The 19548-nt window shown below is 40.1% G+C and overlaps 1 pseudogene; it reads right to left on the bottom strand.

Annotated features, from left to right (window-relative positions):
• Nucleotides 1-13336: 13336 nt before the first annotated feature.
• Nucleotides 13337-17184, bottom strand: LOC110743042 (annotated as a pseudogene).
• Nucleotides 17185-19548: the final 2364 nt, after the last annotated feature.

Below are 19548 nucleotides of genomic sequence, written 5' to 3'. Positions count from 1 at the left end.
TCTGAGAACAGAGATGTCTGTTTCAGAGGGACAGTGTAGGTAGGGAGGAACCAGGGTGCTTCTCCTTACCCTGGAATGCCCATGGCTTCCCATGCAATCTTGTCCATGAATTCTGAACCGGGTGAGAGAAGAGGAGAGAAGTAGAGAAACAGAGGAAAACAGTTGACAGAGGATGCTAGATATGAATAGCCACTGAGAGATTGCGAGGGAGATAGGAGACCTTCATTTTCAAATCATTTTCAAATAATCACAATTTCAGAGAACACAGAAGGACACAACACTGAATAACTGAAGGAGGGTAAGGTTTGCATACCGAGTGTTATAAACTATGCAAATATCAATAGCAGTAAAGAAGCTGGGCAGAGATGGTGTAAGTGAACTTTAATGAGAAGGTGCCTCATCCTAAAACGCTCATAGTTTTTATCTTGTTTTCTATCTTGATCAAAAGCTTGTCACTTTCGCCGGGCGCGGTGGCTCAAGCCTGTAATCCCAGCACTTTGGGAGGCCGAGACGGGCGGATCACGAGGTCAGGAGATCGAGACCATCCTGGCTAACCCGGTGAAACCCCGTCTCTACTAAAAAAATACAAAAAACCAGCCGGGCGAGGTGGCGGGCGCCTGTAGTCCCAGCTACTCGGGAAGCTGAGGCGGGAGAATGGCGTAAACCCGGGAGGCGGAGCTTGCAGTGAGCTGAGATCCGGCCACTGCACTCCAGCCTGGGCGACAGAGCGAGACTCCGTCTCAAAAAAAAAAAAAAAAAAAGCTTGTCACTTTCACAACATACGTCGCTGGTTGATTTAGCATACCCTTGGTATATCTGTAACATTTCTAACAGTTGTTGCTTTTTCTCTGGAAAGTTGGGGCTCCCTAATGTGCCATTAATATTGGGAACAGCCATCCCCACTAAACTCACACAATGAATCTTGTTGGCCCCTCTGTCCTTTATAGAAGGGCATGCTTAGGCCTGAGGGAGAGGTGTCATTACAGATCAGCTGGTTAGAACACCTACCAGCTAAACAGAAAAACAAAGCCAGGAAGGGGCATAGGGCACATGGGGAGGTGGGCAAGGCATGATTTGCAGTTTTGGATACACTGGCCGTGGAATGCTCATGAAGAAAGTTACAGAAGCAAGACTGTAAGCAGGTGATGGAGGGATGGACGAGTGCTATGGATGGGTATCTGTGCAAAAAGCCTTCCAAACAGAGGAACTGTCCATGCAGGAAGCTTTCGAGGGTTCTGAGGTCAATGTGTCTGGGGCAGGGAGAAATGATCTGGGAGATAAGAGGGAGTGACAGGCAGAATAACAATGTCATCTGAATTATATCTATTGCCAAAAATTACTGAGCTTACTGTCTTCTTGTTTTGAAGACTGAATAGAATTAAATAGGCAAGTAATTGAGGAATTGTCTGTGTGAGAAACCCTTACATTTGAATCCACCTCCTTTTCAAAATAATGAAAGTTAAAATTCATGGTTATTTTTCTCTTTTCTGTCATCTTTTAGAATCTTTGTTCTTCTCAGAACCTGGCCACCAATGACAGATGTAAGGAAGATAAACACCAAATCTCTTGATCTTGGGGTCTAGTTTAGATGGAAAGACTTGTAATGCAAAGTTTTAATTCACTTTTCCGTAGTAAATTATGTCAAATACATACTCCTGAAATCAAGATTCTACCTGGGTGGATATCACTGTTCTTGTCATGACAAAGATATTTTGATTTATCATAGATTGTCCGAGGAAGGTCTTAGATACAGGATTGCGATAGATTAAAAATAAGCATCGCTTACATTTCTAGGCACTTGGAGACCAAATCCTTCTCTCCCTTTTTAAGCTCCACTTTAGTCAATAAGAGGTCTTTCTCAGATTGTAGTTGTTTTTAACCAGCTTCAAATATATATATTTTAAAAATCTCATCTAGCTGTGAAAATGTTTACTTGAAAAACGGCAAGCCAAAAATGGTATATATATGCAAAGTATAAAAACAGATAGTGAGGCAAAAATACTTAGAAAAGTGATTTTCAAATGTGCAGTGCAAAAATGATATTATTCCTTTAAATTGCTTGCCTGTGTTACCTGCCTTTGTCATCCGTTTGACGTCCTGCTGTGTAAATCCGTTTTCTTAGGAGACAGTTCTTGCTAGCAGATGACTGATGGGATGTGCTGCTCCAGGTGATACTCATATTGTAAGGCCAGTTAGATTGTTCCTTATTGTAACTGAAAAATTATATTTTGCCAATAGAATGTTGGTGAATGTCATGAAAAAGAAAACACATATTAGCAATAATTGAAACTATCCTAGGTATTTACAGTGGTGCCTTGTAATATTTGTGTGATTTTTTTTTTTTTTTTTCTTTTTGAGCCAGGGTCCCTGTCTGTCACCCAGCGTGGAGTGCTGTGCTGCAATCATGGCTCACTGCAACCTCGACCTCCCAGGCTCAAGGAATACTCCCATCTCTCAGCCTCCCGAGTAGCTGGGACTACAGGCATGTGCCACCACACCCGGCTAATTTTTATAGTTTTTGTAGAGACAGGGTTTTGCCGTGTTGCCTAGGCTGGTCTTGAACTCCTGAACTCACAAGCTCCACCCACCTTGGCCTCCCAAAGTGCTAGCATTACAGGAGTAAGCCACTGCACCTGGCCTATATGATGTTACTAAAACCATCTTAGACATTTTTTTTTTTAAACAATTAAAGGGTATCTTTTTTATTATTTTTTTATCTGAAAGAATTTTGGACTTCAGAAAATAATAGTACAAACACTTTTCATATATTTTCATACGAGTCCTTAGATGTTAACATTTTATCCTTACTGTACTATTATCTAATATCTGGACCTTATTCATATTATACCAATTGTTCCATTAATGTCTTTTATAGCAAAAGAAAACCTCCTGGATTATGTGTTGCATTCAGATTGTCAGTCTCTTTATCTTCCCTTAATCTGGAACAACTCATCAGTCTTTTCTTTGTCTTTTATGACATTGGCATTTTGAAGAGTACAGATCTTGTACGATATCCCTCAATTTGTGAATAATCATTTTTAAGGTAAAAGCAAAGATAGCAGAATGTAACATGCATTGAGAAGTTGAACAAAAGATTTATTAAGAGCCAGACCTCTTTAATGTCCCTCACACACTCTTGCTGTTTTCTAGGACAGATCTAAATTCATGGTCATATAAGAGGCTTTTAGATCTGGACTCTTATTTGAAGATCATAAGGACAACAGGTTAGAGACTTACTTGTGCCTTGACTTGTTGGGCCACGCTTTTCCCCCCATCAAATTCCAGTTAGATGGGTTGCAAGTCAACTTTGTTAAGAATTGGCCATTTCGCCTTGGCCTAACCTTCACATTGCAGGTTTCTCAGAGCTATGCAAGCCTTCAGTGGATGCTGTCCCTAAAAGCAGTAAACTACAAAAGGAGCTCACTAGTCACTATTCCATCTCTCATCCACTGGGACTATTTGATTCCTCCGACTTAAATAACCTTTCTACCTTCTCTAATAATGAGACTGTGGTCAGTTGAGGACATCGCCTGGCTGCCTCTCAGCTCTCCCGTTCGTGTTCCTGTTTGCAGCTTTCCTGCCCGACTATTGTGGCAATGGAAAATGAAGTGTCACATTGACTCAATGGCAGGAAAAATATGTAAGCAGCACATAAGTGAGTCCTGTGTAGATGTTTTCAAACACTCCAGCCCTAAGGGAGTAGGTACATACTTCAAAGCACTATCAGCCTTTGTCCCCATATTTTACCCAAGAGCAAGCAGACCTCTGAGGGAACAGCAGCTGGGGGCTCAACAACCCCTTCACTCATCAAAAATCATCTAAGAAAAGAACAGATTGCAGACAGAACCTGCCCGAGCTGCTGATGGAGCTGGCAGAGACTTTAGGGTGATGTCTTATCTCCTCCTCTCCCTCATTGCTTCACCGCTGAATAAGGTTTTAACAACCAGCAGAATATTGTGACAAGAATATTAAATGCACACGAAATCTATACAGAAAAATAATGCAGAAGGACATACACTCATGTTGGCCATGATTGTTTTGGCTGGTAGCTATTTACAAAAAGAAATTTTAAAGAAAAGAACTATCTGGGCCAGGCATGATGGCTCATGTCTGTAATTCCAGCACTTTGGGAGGCCAAGGTGGGCGGATCACGAGGTCAGGAGCTCGAGACCAGCCTGGCCAACATGGTGAAACCCTGTCTTTACTAAAAATACAAAAAATTAGCCGGGCGTGGTGGCACACGCCTGTAGTCCCAGCTACTCAGGAGTCTGAGGCAGGAGAATCTCTTGAATCCAGGAGGTGGAGGTTGCAGTGAGTCGAGATCACACCACTGCACACTCCAGCCTGGGCAACAGAGCAAGACCCTGTCTCAAAAAAAAAAAAAAAAAAAAAAAAAAACACTATCTGACTTTACTTAATTTTAAACTTTATTTTAATGAGTGTCCATGGCTTTTGTTATCTAAAAATAATACCTAAAAATATTCAAGTGTGGCAGTTTTTTAGAGTTAGTTAAAATATTAATGAGATATTTTAAACTAACCAAGAACATTAAACTTTGATATAAACCTCCAATATGAATAGACCGAGACTCCATTAGTTGCACTTCAAAGGATAAATATTAATATTATTCTGCCCACTTTGTCAATTCAAGATACTAATTAACTATTCAGGTTATTTTCTCAAATGATGTTTAGCAGGTATTTTTATTTGGACAAGTAGGTTACTGGAAAGATATTAGGAAGTTCTGCCTCTCTTTAAATTCTACTAAATCCATGCTTCTCATTTTTAAAAACACTATATGCTCTAATTACATGAAATCCTTTGAATCTTGCTAATTATAATAATACCATCTCAATGTCCCAGGACAAATATTAAGGCAGAACCCTCCTCAAGGTTTCCTAATCTTTGAGGAATTTGCTTGCTTGTTTGATTTTGGTGAGGATTAAGTGAAATTATACAGAGTCCTTGGCACCCAGAAAGCCTACAATAAATACTGGCTATTATTACAACTGTACTCTCAGCTACTCGGGAGCTGAGGCAAGAGAATCGCTTGAACCTGGGAGGCGGAGGTTGCAGTGAGCAGAGATTGTGCTACTGCACTCTAGCCTGGGTGACAGAGCCCAGCCGGGAGGCTGTTAGATTAGGTTATATACAAAATCATTTTCCCAATTTCTTACTGCTACCTAAGAAAGAATTTGTCCCTAGTATATTCATCTTTAGTGAAGCATACTTGATGAATAATCAAAATCATTTTTGGCTAGTGTATGTATTCTGAAACTTCATTATCAAAACTAGAATTATTCTATTTCATTTGGAGTTTAATTCTATTGGTTTCAAATTCATATTTTTTCCCTTTATTTTTTGTTGAATATGTGAGAAAATATTTAACCTGGGCCACATTTTTGTCATTGCTGTTGGGCCTGATTTATTTTTGTAGTGAACCGGGCACAACTGTCCTAAATAACCCTCTATCTTGGGCTCCCACAAGGTAAGCCTGTTATGGTAGCCAGATATTTAGCAGAGTCCTGGGTACTAATATAATCCAAGTAGGTAATATAGTAGCTGAACAGCAGAAGAAAACTTGTAGATTATGAATGGAACATGTAACTCAATGTAGACAGCAGTAGATGATCAAGTATGGACTACATGTCTAAATAGGAGGTTATTTCTACATGACATTTCATTTTACTAACTACTAAAAAGTCACTAAACGCACTTTGGCAATTTCATTATTGGTGGGCTTAGTTAGACTTTTACCTTAAAAACAACAGCAAAAATATTAGCAAAATAGGCTTATGGTAAATGATTTCTTTGAGTTAAAATATTGACTTTTTTTTTTCTTTCTTTCTTTTTGTGACAGAATCTCACTCTGTCACTCAGGTCGGAATACAGTGGTATGATCTTGGCTCACTGTGACCTCTGCCTCCTGGATTCAAGCAATCCTCCTGCCTCAGCCTCCCAAGTAGCTGGGATTACAGGCACCTGCCACCATGACTGGCTAATTTTTGTATTTTTAGTAGAGATGGGGTTTCACCATATTGGTCAGGCTGGTCTCAAACTCCTGACCTCAGGTGATCTACCTGCCTTGACCTCCCAAAGTGCTGGGATTACAGGTGTGAGCCACCACAGCCAGCCCCCAAAAATACTGATTTTAAGATTAAGTGCAGAGTTTTAAAACTATAGACTTCTAATTATGCCAGTCGTGGGATTTTCTTCTCCTATTTTATCACTTTGTTTCAGTAAAATAATGTCTTTCCTTTTTTAGTCTCCACCTTCCTGATTGTGACTTAAATTGTACATTATATAGCTTTTCTAAATACAATCTAAAGTTATACAGATGAGAGGAAGTAAAGGATTTTATCTTTGTGACTGTTATATGTGTATATATACTAAGTATGTATGTGTATATATACTAAATAGTGTAGCCTTTTTTCCTCAATCAGAGGTTATTTTCCAGGTCATCAGTCCAACTTCTTAATAGTTAATATTCTTCAAAACTCCATGTTTGAATGGAATCATCACTGATTCTTATTTTATGTCTGTAGTTTCATTATCTGGTTTCCTCCACTTCCAATAAAAGCTTTCAAAAATTTTCTCCCCTCTGGTCTTGAAAGTAGAAAATGGGATGTCATGCGGGCTAATAATAATCTGAGTGCTTCTGTTTAATAATGTATTCAGTGGGCTAACTTAGTCCTTTCTGAACTGACACATAGCAGAGAGGCACTTTAAATACTTTTTGAGGGAATAAGTGTTCAACTTTCAAAGCAAGTTAGATTTTAGCAATCTTATGAATAGAATCTGTTGAACTTTTTAATTAGAATAATTTGTAAATTTAGTATAGTACAGAGTTTTCATATACCCTTCGCCCAGTTTCCTCTAATTTTAACATCTTGTAACTACCATACATTTGTCAAACTAGGAAACTGACATTATATATTACTATTAAGGAAGCTATAGACATCTTTTGGATTTCACTAGTTTCTGTACTAATGTTCTTTTTCTCTTCCAGGATTCCCTCCAAGATATTACATTAATTGTCAGTTATCCTTAGTTGCTCCAGATCTGTGACAGTTTCTCAGACTTGCCCCCTTTTCCATGTCCTTGACACTTTTGAAGAGTTCTGGCCAGGTATTTTTGTAGACTCTCCCTCAGTTTGAATTTGTCTGATGTTTTCTCATGAAACATTCAACAATAAGTATAAGTTTTCGGTAAGATTTCCACAGAGCCGAAGTGACATTCTCATTGTGTCTTATGAAAGGATGCAGGATGGAAACACGACATTGACAACCTTGATTGCTTGGTTAAGGTAGTTTCTCTCAAGTTAATGTAATGATTTCTAAAAATAAAACTATCAATGCAGCTTCCAGATGCAGTAAAGTTACATATTTACAAACATGAAATAAACACATAGAAAGTATTAAATTTCAATGACAACTGCACAAAAGTTATTCAAATAATGACTCTAGTGATACTTCCCTCTTTTAAATGAATTGTTAAGTGTATTATCTTAAAATATCTATGCAGTGACTGCATGGAAATGTATATTTAAATCATTTCTGCATTTCCTTTGCCATGTTAAAGTAAAAAATATTCTAAAAATCTGCATAAAATACTAAATCATCTTTACAATAGTTTTGAAAAAACATATCAACATTTCTAAACTATGGCAAGTCACCTTCAGTTGTAATCATTTGGTAGGTATAACTATCTTCTACTTTTCCAATTACAATATTTAAAAATATTTTTGATATTGCACCAGAGCCTATATAGCATATACTCTGAAATAGCATCTACGTATAGCAGTAGAATACTGAAAATTTGATCTAGCATACTTATTTAGTTTTCTGATTCAGCTTGTTTAAATTTTTCATCTTAGTGAGTATACATCCCCAAACTTGTAAACATTTTTTTTCTCTAGCAGTTTATTTTTTCCCTAGTAGTGAATATCTTCGATTTTGCAGACAATCAAGCAAGATACTCAAAAGTTGCCTCTGGTGGATGCAACCCAGATGCCCATCTGCAGATGAATGGATAAAGGAAGTGCAGTCTACAATGGAATATTATTCAGCCTTAAAAATGAAGGAAATCTCGTCACATGCTACAACACGGATGAACCCTGAGGACTTTTGTTAAATGAGATAAGCCAATCACAAAAAGAAAGATACTGTACAATTCCACTTACACGATGTATCTAGAGTACTCAAATGTGCAGAAACAAAAAGTAGAATGGGTGTTGCCAGGAATTGGGGGAGGAGAACAGGGAGTTGCTGTTTAATGGGTACGGAGTTTTAGTTTTGCAAGATGAAAAAGTTCTGGAGCTTTGTTTCACAACAATGTGCAATATTCTTAACCTTACTGAGCTGTACAACAAGAAATGGTTAAGACGGTAACGTTTGTTTCTACCAGAATAAAAAATAATGGCCTCTATACATTTTAAACATTTATTTATTTTGAAATAATTCAGACATGCAGAAAGTTGCAAGAACAGTGCAAAGAGTTCTTTGTACAGAGGTTGTTTTCTATTCCCTTCATCCAGATTCCCCAATGGTTAACATTTTACCACATTTGCTTTATTATTCTGTGTGTGTGTGATACTTTTATATAATATTTGAGAGTAGATTGAAGACATGATTCCCTCTTATTCCTAAATACTTCAGTATGTATTTCCTAAGAACAAGGACATTCTCCTAAAATAACAGTATAATTTATTAAAACAGGAAATGAACACTAATAAAATAGTATTTTCTGATCTATAGACTTTATTCAAATTTTGTTAATTGTCCCAATAATGTCCTATATATTGAAAATAAGATAAAATAGAGGAAGAAAAAAATCTAGTCTGGAGTTCACTCCAGGATCACACATTGCCAAATCTCTTTAGTCGCCTTTAATCTGGAATAGCTCCTCAGTCTGTCCTGATAACCTTGATATTTTTGACAAATACAGGCCAGTTATTTTGTAGAATGTCTCTCAGTTGGGTGTTCTTAATGTTTCCTCAGATTAGATTGAGGTTATACATTTTTGGCAGGAGTACCACACAAGTGATGTTGTATTCTCCATGCATGATATCAGGAGGCAGGATGTAAATTTATTCCATTATGGGTGATGCTAACTTTGATCATTAAGTTAAGATGCTATCTACCCAGTTTCCCTGGAGTAAGGGTATTATTCCCCTCTGCCTTTCCCCTTACCCCTTGCAACTGATAAGTACTTTGTGGGAAGATACTTTGAGATTACGTAGTATAGATTATATTCTATTCCTCACCAAAACTCTTACCCAATAGTTTTTAACATCCATTGATAATTCTTGCCCAAGTCAACCATAACAATGAGGTTTGTCAAGTGGTGACTATCACTTCGTTTCTTCTAGATTTTTTGCTGGTGTTCTAATACAGTAAAGAGCTTTTCCTTCTCATTGATTTATTCATTTATTTATTCATTTATTTACTTATCACAGTATAGACTCATGGATTCTTATTTTATTCAGTGAGCTGTACTTTGTTACTGTCATTATTTTGATGCTCAAATTGTACAAGATTTGACTAGTGGGAACCCTTCAAGCTCTTTCCCGTGTTCTTTTGACATGGCCTCATCCTTCTTTGAACACTTCTTTACTTTCTGGTTCAAGATGTTTCAGGATCATTTTTTATTTTCTCTTTTCCAACCCTGGAATCAGCCATTTCTCCAAGGACCCCTTGTTCCTTTTAGTAGAGAACAATTGTTGTTTTGTTTTGTTTTTGAGACAGGGTCTCTCACCCTGTTGCCCATGCTGGACTGCAGCCACGTGATCTCGGCCCACTGCAGCCTCAACCTCCCAGGCTCCAGTGGTTCTACCACCTCAGCCCTCCGAGTGGCCGTGACCACAGGTATGTACTACCACACCCTGCTAATCGGAAATAATGTTTAGATATCAATATTTGAGCACTAGGAGTGCTCATTGCTACAGGAGTGTCATTGCTTCTAGGCCCTTTCAGCAGAAAGAGCTAGGATGTGAGTGTGTGTGTGTGTGTGTGCGCGCACTCACACATGCGGTTTACAGAAGGGTTCCCTGAGAACTGAACGCAGACAGAAATTAGTGAGCAGAACGTTTGTTAGGGAGCGCTCTAGGGATGAACTACTATGGAATGCGAGGGAAGGAAGCAGGATGGGGCACAGGGAGAAGACAGGCTGTGATGCAGTCTCCACACAGACCTCAGTTGATCCCATGGGAGCTCTGATGCTGGATGTTCCTTTAGAGTTGTTCTGAGTTGGGATGAGGGATTCAGGCCTTCATACCACTGAGTCAATCAGTCATTGAATATGAGCCTCCCTAGGAAGGGTTCATGAAGTCGAGCAAGGTGGCTCTCTAGGCAAGAGAGCTGAGGCAATAGCTAAGGCAATTCCGAAAAGGGCTGGCAGCTGAGACCTGTTAGCCAACAATGTTTCCAGCATTTTTGGTAATAAATCCTTCAGTCATGAAAAGACTGGGCAGCAGGGATTACTGATGACACATCTACACACATGCTTATCTCTATCAATGTCTGCCATCCATCCATCCATCCATCCATCCATCCATCCATCCATCCATCCATGAACCTATCTATCTGTCTTAAAAACCAGGAGTTTGGCTGGGCGCGATGGCTCACACCTGTAATCCCAGCACTTTGGGAGGCTGAGGCGGGTGGGTTGCCTGAGGTCAGGAGTTCAAGACCAGTCTGGCCAACATGGTGAAACCCCGTCTCTACTAAAAATACAAAAAAATTAGCTGGATGTGGTGGCATGTGCCTGTAATCCCAGCTACTCGGGAGGCTGAGGCAGGGGAATTGCTTGAACCGGAGAGGTGGAGGTTGCAGTGAGCCAAGACTGTGCCACTGCACTCCAGCCTGGGAGACAGAGCAAGACATGGTCCAAAACAAAAACAAAAACAAAACAAAACAAAAAACCGGAAGTTTATAGTAATATTTCCAATTCCAGTTCAACACCACAAGTTTCGTTCTATAATTTTACTTTTCCATATTTATAGGTATTCTTTCTTTCTTTTTGTCTTTTTTTTTTTTTTTTTTTGACAGAGTCTCACTCCGTCACCCAGGCTGGAGTTCAGTGGCACTCCAGTGGTATTTTTAATAGAGACAGGGTTTCACCGTGTTGGCCAGGCTGGTTTCAAACTCCTGGTCTCAAGTGATCTGCCTACCTTGGCCTTCCAAAGTGCTGGGATTACAAGTGTGAGCCACTGTGCCCGGCCTGTAGCTCCCATTTCTGATAGTGAGACCTGGCACCCATTGTTAATCTAGGTTAAATCGTAAAACTCACTGAAACCAGTTTTAGAATTGCTCAGTCGTTCCACTGCAAAAGACCTATTAACTAGAGTTCAATATTTGTTTAGAGTTCTTTTTGCCTTTAATCTGAGAGAATATAATTGAAACACTGTGTTCAAAGTTCCCTTGGGTTGAATCCTTCTTTCCTCTTCTCCCCCAGTGTGGTTTGTTATTCATTTGAAATGCATTAGGTTTGTTTCTGGGTACTTTCCATTTTAGGGCTTTCCCCCTGTCGATTTTTTTCTTATTATTATTTTGAAAGTATGTAAAACATTTACATGGATCAAATGTCAAAATTATATAAAAACATACACTCAGAAAAGTGATGGTGCCCCCTCGTTTCTTTCTTTCTTTTTTTTTTTCTTTTTTTGGAGACAGAGTCTCACTTTGTCGCCCAGGCTGGAGTGCCGTGGCACAATCTCTGCTCACCGCAAGCTCCGCCTCCCGGGTTCACGCCATTCTCCTGCCTCAGCCTCCCAAGTAGCTGGGACTACAGGTGCCCACCACCACGCCCAGCTAATTTTTTTGTATTTTTAGTAGAGACGGGGTTTCACTGTGTTAGCCAGGATGGTCTCCATCTCCTGACCTCATGATCTGCCCACCTCAGCCTCCCAAAGTGCTGGGATTACAGGCGTGAGCCACTGCGCCCGGCCTCCCCTCGTTTGTTTCATACCGTTCTAGTGGGTGAACAATATCTTTCATGCTTGGTATACCTTTTTGGAAAAGTAAGTATATTCACATATATATAAATTCCTTTCTTTCCTACCTGAAAAGTAGTCTACTATCGGTCATTGTTTTGGACTTTGCTTTTTTTAGAAAAACTAAACAATATATTTTGGAAATCACTATCAGTTCATACGGGTCACTTCATTCTATTTTACAGTTGCATTATTCTCCATTGTGTGGACATACTGTAGTTTGACCACTTTTCTGTTCAGGCATTTAGGGCATTTCCCATACTTTGCAATTACAGATAACACTGCAAAGACTAACTTTGTGCATATGTACTCTTATAGTGTGGGAGTCTTCCTAGGGTTTTAAACAATATTTTTTCCCTTTTTTCTTTCCTCTGTTCTCTTTATTGTATTATTAGGTTATCGTTCATTAATTATAGGCAGAACAACAATATCAAATGGCAATGCACGGTCTTGAAACTTCTGTTCCCAATAGACAGCTTCCTGGCGAAAACTGGATTTTATCGACTACTTAGTGGCCATCCGTATGCTAACAAACTGCAAATAAATAATATTTACAGGCTGGGCGCAGTGGCTCACACCTGTAATCCCAGCACTTTGGGAGGCCAAGGCAGGCAGATCACCTGAGGTCGGGAGTTCGAGACCAGCCTGACCAACATGGAGAAACTCCGTCTCTACTAAAAATACAAATATTAGCTGGGTGTGGTGGCTCATGCCTGTAATCCCAGCTACATGGCAGGCTGAGGCAGGAGAATCACCTCAACCCAAGAGGCGGAGGTTGCCGTGAGCCGAGATTGTGCCATTGCACTCCAGCCTGGGCAACAAGGAGTGAAACTCTGTCTCAAAATAATAATAATAATAATAATAATATTTACAAATAAGTATTTGTTATTTATTATATTGTATTAATCTTATTTGAATAATATTTACATATTTGTTATTAATGTATATCTATTATTGCATCATGGGAAGTCATTTTAGCTTAGAAGATTGCAAGTCCAGTATAGTGGAGGGGTTGAGAGAATACATGCTGGAACCAGAATGAGGATTTGAAACCTTCTCAGATGTGTGGCCCTGAGCAAATCATTTAACCTCTCTGTGCCTCAGTTTCCTCATCTACAAAATAGAAATATCAACCGTATGGTTTTACTAGACTGTTAAGCATCTCAAATTTAACACATCTAAAATCCAAATTTCCATGCTGGGAGCAGTAGCTCATGCCTGTAATCCCGGCACTTTGGAAGGCCGAGGCGGGAAGATTGCTTGAGCCCAGTAGTTCGAGACCAGCCTGGGCAACATAAGGAGACCTCATCTCTACAAAAAAATACAAAAATTAGCCAGGTGTGGTGGTGCATGCCTGTAGTCCCAGACACTTGGGAGGCTCAAGTGAGAGGATTGCTTGAGTCTAAGAGTTCGAGGCTGCAACAAACCAAGATTGTGCCACAACACTTCAGCAGGGTGACAGCATAAGACTCCATCTCTAAAAAAAAAAAAAAAAAAAAAAAAAAAAAATCCAATTTCTATCTTCTCCTTCCCCTTCAAAACTGCTGTTTCCTCAGTTTCCCCAAAGTAAACGGCAACTTCATCAAGTTCTCAGGCTCAAAGCCCTGGAATCATTATTGACTCCCCTTTTTTTCCCCCATCACATATCTAATTCACCCATGAGTCCCAGGTTATTACAATAATCTCCTGACCGTCCTTCCTACTTCTGCTTTTGCCACCCTATAATGTATTCTCCATCAATAGCCACAGTGATACTTTTAAAAACAAACCTTTTAATGTCGCTTCTCTGCTCACAGCCCTCTAATGACTTCCTGCCTCACTCAGAATAAAAGCCAGAAAGCTGGCAATGGCCCACCTGATCCAGCCCTCTGTACTCTTGGGTCTCATAGTCTACCCCTCCGGCCTGTGGCTCCCTGCCCTGCAGCCACACTGGCCTCCTTGCTGTCCCCGAACTGAACATGCTTGCAGCTCAGGGCCTGTAGCACCAGCTGTTCCCTTTGCTTAGAAAGCCTTGTCCCCAGATATTCCTACCCCTTCTCCTACTGATCTTAACTCAAAGCCTTCTATGACTCCCCTATTTAAAGTGACAGGCCTCGAATCCAACATTGCCTACCTCCTTTCTGGCTTTATTTTCCTCCATAGCACTTCTCATTGTCAGGCACATTACACAATTTACTTGTCTGTTTTGTATGGCCTGTCTCCTTCCTCTCCTCCTCTACCCTCTCACCCCCAAGGCATGTAAAATCCATGGGGCAGGGACTTTTGTTTTGCTCACTGCTATATCCTCAGCTCCCAGAGAAGTGCTCGGCACATAGGACACCTCAATAATTACTATGTGTCCAGGGGTCCCAAGTCCACCTCCAGGTTCAGGGATTTACTAGGGGGACTCACAGGACTCAACATAGAGTCATACCCATGGCTAAGATTTATTACAGCAGAAGAATGCCAGGCACAAGCAGCCAAGGGAAAAGACGCATGGGGCGAAGTCCAGGGAAGTCAGACACAAGCTTCCAAGGATCCTTTCCCACCAGAATCACATAGGACACACTTAATTCTTCCAGCAATAAGTTGTGACCTCAGGTCTGAAGTGTTGTTTACCAGGGAAGCTCATTAGAGGCTTAGGATCTATGGTTTTTATTGGGGGCGGGTCACTAGGCACTGCTGCCTGGCACATACCCAAATTCCAGACCCCCAAACAAGGAAAGAGGTTGTTTGGCAGAAACCATATAATTTGTACAGTTTAGGCACAGTGAGTCCTTCTTATCCGTTCTGGGAATGGTGGAAACCCTCCCCAAATCCAAATTCCTGCACACCAGCCAAGGGCCAACCTCGCAAGCAGGGCTTTCTAAAGATAGCAATCTCAGGCCTGCCGTGTTAACTCCGCACAGTGCATTAAAAGAATTTGTTACTTTTCAGTTGACAAAAATAAAGCATTTTAGAGAACGAGAGCAAGATAAGGTCAATTAAAGAAAATCTCTCATTTTTTTGCACCTTGGAATCATGGTGATAAATTTTGATCTTACTTATGCACACACAAACACTGTTTGCATATTTTTAAAGTAGCTTGGCCTGGTAAGAAGATGTGGATAGAACTTCACACATTGCTTGGACTCTGTACATTTTAAGATCTATTTCTGAAGGAAATGAGAAGAAGCAAAATCTAGATGGAATGAGTGTCTATCAGAGAGAGTGGAACCTGTGACTGCCTTTATTATTTTTTATTTGAACATATATTTTTAGTTAGAATGCAGGATCAATGGCATGATAATAAACTGTCACTCACAGGTCTGTCCTGAGAAGCACATAATCTTCAAAACATGTTGTTTTTCACGAGTAATTTACACATAGCAGCATTACTATTTAGTACTAGCGTCAAAGACGACATTTAGATTCTCCTGCTTCGGGCATTTAGTAACATCAAAATGATTTATAGTCAGACAGAGGAAAGCAATTCTAAAGCAGTTTCTTTTTCTTCCCTGCCAGTTCCTTTGCAGTGAGATCCATCTTCTTACATGAGGAATCATTAATAGAGAGAGCTTCAACAAATGTCCAGGTCTGATTCTTGAATACAACAGAGAATGAGTAGAACGATGACTGGGAATACCACAGGAGTCACTATCAGAGATAACCCCAGTGGACACAGACTCTCCCTATGGGGTTCCAAGCTGGATGTCTCTGAGGTGGTTGGAGACGGCTCTTGCAGTGGACATTGCCCTGGATGGTTTTCAAGCCTTGATGACAGCAGGACCATGTTGCTGCACAGTCGTGAATTCTGCCTGGGGCCAGTTGTCATGTTTCAGAGCTTCATAAACAACTTCTTTTCCTTGCAACTTCACCTTGGCTTGGTTGACATCTGGATACTGTGTCAAGGAATGGTTTCCCCAGATGTGTAACATTCTTTGCACTGTCGGCAGTCACACCAGGTTTAAGAGTAATTTGAGCTCGAGTTTGGTTGTGATCCAAACAAGTCAAGCAACTGAAGTTCTCCTTCAAGCTGGATGGAGCCAACTTAGAGGCAGTCAGGCAGTTGATACTGGCTGGGTTTCCCATAGCAATAACCTTAATGAACTTCTTGTCATATTTCCCCAAGGCTGCACCCTGCCATTTGAAGATTTTTACATTTTCAGTAAATCTTTCCTCTCTACACCTTTCCTTCTTGGCACAGAGTCCAAGAGAATGGCCACATCCAGGTCTTTGAAGGCAACTTCTTTATTTGTTTGGATGACATCTTTCGGGAGGGGAAGGGCACAGTCTTGCTCTTCCATTAGGACACTGTTCAGGACAACAAGCACGGGGGTGATATCCAATGGCACAAGAATGATAGGCTAATCTTTACCAAAGACAGATGCATCTATAATACTGTTTAGCAGTGAATATATGATTTGACCAGGTGCCCTAGTCACAAGGACTGGGATTGGTTCAGACAACAGGGAACCGTGTGACAATTTTGGCACTTGCAAAGTGAGCCTCAGGGAGTCGGGTTACCTCTACTGCACAACTGACTTGTGACCGCCTTTAGCACCATATATTTATATTTCATTTTGGTTTGGCTTTTTGAATACCCAGTGCTCAGAAAAGTAGCTGGCACATACAAAAAGCTGCAAAAATATTCATACAGCAAGTAAATGATACACTATAAATAATAAAAATGATTCCATTTCATAGGCACATGAGTAAATTCAACTTATATCAAAAACAAATGTGACTTGTGGCAGATGCTGAATATAACTTGAAGATTGGTATTAGAGCTACTGTGATACAACGGGTTAGAATATTTTTATCGTACCATACTTAGGTATGTTGGAATGGTAAGTAAATAGTTGGCATTGCTGCTTTTGTTTGGTTAAGCTAAAACAAGAGAGGGAAAACATGCACGCAAACACACACACATACACACACACACCCCCCTGAAAAACATCTGGTGTTGTGTGGAATTCGGGAAGGACAATCCCTAGTTCTCTGAATCTAGACTTGCCTAGAGCAGTCTTCTTCAATATGAGACTGTCATCATAATATTGAGACTGTAGGGAAACTTCTCAGGACAGAAGTGCCCAGAAAACTTAAGTCAAAATCATTTTTCAAGTTTAGGACCAGTAAAAGAAAATCCAGCTTGTGGCTGGGCGCAGTGGCTCACAACTGTAATCCTAACACTTTGGGAGGCCAAAGCAGTGGATCACTTGAGGTTGGGAGTTCGAGACCAACCTGGCCAACATGGAGAAACCCCGTGTCTACTAAAAAGAATACAAAATTATCCGGGCTTGGTGGCGCAAGCCTCTCCAACTACTCAGGAGTCTGAGGCAGGAGAATTGCCTGAACCCGGGAGGCGGAGGTTGTGGTGAGCCGAGATCTTGCCATTGCACTCTAGACTGGGCAACAAGAGCGAAATTCTGTCTCAAAAAAAAAAAAAAAAAAAAAAAGAGCTGGTTTACTGAAGTCTGAAATGAGACAGGTAGGAGAGACTTAAGAAAAGTATTTTAAGTCTTGATTTGAATATATCTTGTGGTTTTAGAACTTTTCCCATTAAAACTTTTTTTTATAAATATTATATATTTTGCGTTATATTTTTAAAGCATTATTGAGGTGGAATATGGTACTTTAACTTGTGATGATAATTAGCATGGCCTTTATATATACACAAATATATTTGCATATGTGCATAAACATACATTAAACATACATGCGCATACTTTCATCTCCCATTACTGGTTAAAAATGGTTACTTTCTACTAGCTTAGGTAAAATACGAAATTTATTTGTAAATTGTGGAGAGACTAAAACAACCCACTTTAGAGGGGTGACGTTAACCCATTCTCATGCAGGCAAACTCAACTCTGCTTCACACTTGTGGCCTCGTGGCTGACACAATCTTTAACAACATTTTAATGTTCAAGAATAAAAGGAAGAAGAAGAAACAGTCTTGTGAAAGACACCAGTAATGTGATGAAACACTTAAGAGTTCTGCTTTTCTGCGTAAGTCACTATCCCTCTAAAATATTCCTGTGGAGCTTCTCCTAGGCAAATATTGACTCAACACATAAAGGGACCTCAAGCATGTTTCTAGATATAGGATTTGAAAATGAATGCTAAACAATTTTTCTGGCCTATAGTACGATGAGATATTCCTAGAGTTTTAGAGATGAGTCAGTTCTTAAGAGACCCAGATGTAATTTTTCACTGTGCAGACTGGGAAAGTAGGCCCAGAGATTTTAAGGCATTTGCCTAAGATTACACAACAAGTTCTGGGCCAGTGGAAGAACCCATATCTGCTACTCCTAGAATTCTCTCCAGGTTATCCTACTGCTTCCTTCAATCTCCAGAGAAGGGATTCAGGCATTAAGCACCCACTATATATATAAAATATATATAATATATTATGTGTATCTAATTTATATATATATATATATAGATAGATATTAATACAGCAGGCCTGTCCAGGCTTTTTGCTTCCCCGGTCCACACTGGACAATGAATTGTCTTGGACCACACATAAAATACAGCAACACTAACGATAGCTGATGAGCTAAAAAAAAAAAAAAATTGCAAAAAACATATCATAATATTTTAAGAAAGTTTACAAATTTGTGTTTGGCCACATTCAAAACCATCCTTAGCAGCATGTGGCCTGTGGGCCATGAGTTGGACAAGCTTGATATTCAATAATCTAGAAGCTTCTAAATTAATACAGGTTTGATCAGGAAGTGATTTTATGCCTCTTAGGCTGAAGTGGGTGAGTCTTGGCTGTATGATGCCATTTTTAGGTTGTACTCAAGAATGAAAAGCTGGGGAGAGTATACCCTCATTTGGTTTTGCCATGAAACCCAGTAATCTTGGAATGTCCATTGAAACTCTGGAAACTTTGGATATTAACTGTGTGAGAATCCTAGCACTTTTGGGGTATTTTTTCTCAAATAACGCTGCTTTGTAACAAGCCTGCCTGCCTTTGGTCTGCAGACTACCCTGAGCCAGCTGGTGAGCCTAAAATATCACGCTGGCCCATCCAACTCAAATTTAGGGCAGCAGTTTGAATTTAGTTGCAAGTAATACATTAAAACCTGAAGAATGTTTTTGGTGTATAGCTATATATTTTGAAAAAACTGGAGGATTGCTTGTGCTTGGAGATTCTCAATGACACGTGACTCCAAAAATAGACAGAACATGGTGGCCGTCTCTCCAGGGCTGACTGAGGTGACAACCCAGTTGGAATTGCTGCTGAGAGGTACCCGCCCAGATTTGTGGTAGTGCAGCTTGTCCCCTAGATCTGTCTGCAGGTTTTGTGGACGTGCCCCCTTCGTCTCCCATGCTCAGCACTCCTCCGGGAGCAGTGAAACACAGAATCTCTAGTCATTTTTTGCTAGCAATCTAATGGAAGGTGGCATTTAAGTTTACTGTGTTTCACTCGTACCTCATGAGTACCAGCCCACTCCGAGCATAACCTTAGCAGCATAGCAGAAGGTATACCTACTCCTGGCTCTACCCCCAAAATGAGAAAATCCGTCTTTAATTAAACAGGTACAGTCTAAGTGGTTCATAAATAAACCTCTGGCATCATGTTGGGA

This window comes from Papio anubis, chromosome 6 (assembly GCF_008728515.1).
Source record: "Papio anubis isolate 15944 chromosome 6, Panubis1.0, whole genome shotgun sequence".
Lineage (NCBI taxonomy): Eukaryota > Metazoa > Chordata > Mammalia > Primates > Cercopithecidae > Papio > Papio anubis.
Note: the sequence above shows the minus strand (reverse complement) of the source record. Positions and strands in the feature narration are given on the sequence as shown.